Here is an 883-nt window from a genome sequence, read left to right as displayed (position 1 = left end):
CTCTCTCAGATACAGAGAGAAGGGAGGGGAGAAGGAGATAGAGGAGAAAGTCCAGCCTCTGAGTTGGCCTAGTAGGATATGGATTCTGCCTCCTTTCTGATGGTAAGGAGGAGGGAAAAGAACATTGCCTCTTTACAGCACTCTACAGCTAGTGTTGCATTCCTGGCCCAATTTAAGAATCTATAATGAGTCCCATCTAGTTAAAACATTGGCCCAAACCTCTAAGAACCTTTCCCTCTCCCCAACTATAAGGGATTAGATCAGACTAAGAGCAAGCAAAGGGTAGAAACCTTGTCTTCATACCCCCAGACTCCACCAAAATTTAGCACTTAGTTTGGCATGAAATATCCTAAGATCACAGAATCTCAGTTGGATGGGCACCTGAGATGCCACCTTGTACAACCCACAACTAAACAGGAATCCCCCCTACAACATTCCTGACAAGCTAATATCTTTGCCTGACAGCCTCTAATGCCACAAAACCTGGTTTCAAATCCCCACTTCTGAAGCTCAAAAGTGTGGACACTTCTGTGGAGAAGGGACCAGCTATCCAAGGCAAGCCAGCCTAGCTGAAACAAAAGGCACCCTGAGAAAGTCAAGGAGTTGATATGTGCCAGGCAGGTGAATCAGATCTCTACTCTTGCCTCCCTTCAGACTCCAATGGAGAAATCTTAGAGCTCTGAACCCAAGAACCAGGAGAATAGCAGCACTCCACAGATTACTGTACAGCCAGGGGGCTTCCTCCTAGAGAAGAGGTTCCCAAACTTATTTGACCTACCATTCCCCTTTCAAAAAAAAAAAATTACTCAGCACCCCCTCTGGAAATCTTTAACGGGTGTAATGGGAATGCAAATTTGGAAGATCTTCCCTGCCCCTAGGCTAA

This window comes from Petaurus breviceps, unplaced genomic scaffold (genome assembly GCF_028583685.1).
Source record: "Petaurus breviceps papuanus isolate PSGF00001 unplaced genomic scaffold, PetGlider_PUasm1.0 673, whole genome shotgun sequence".
NCBI classification, from domain to species: domain Eukaryota; kingdom Metazoa; phylum Chordata; class Mammalia; order Diprotodontia; family Petauridae; genus Petaurus; species Petaurus breviceps.
The sequence above is the reverse complement of the archived record's forward strand: the minus strand, read 5'-3'. Positions refer to the sequence as shown.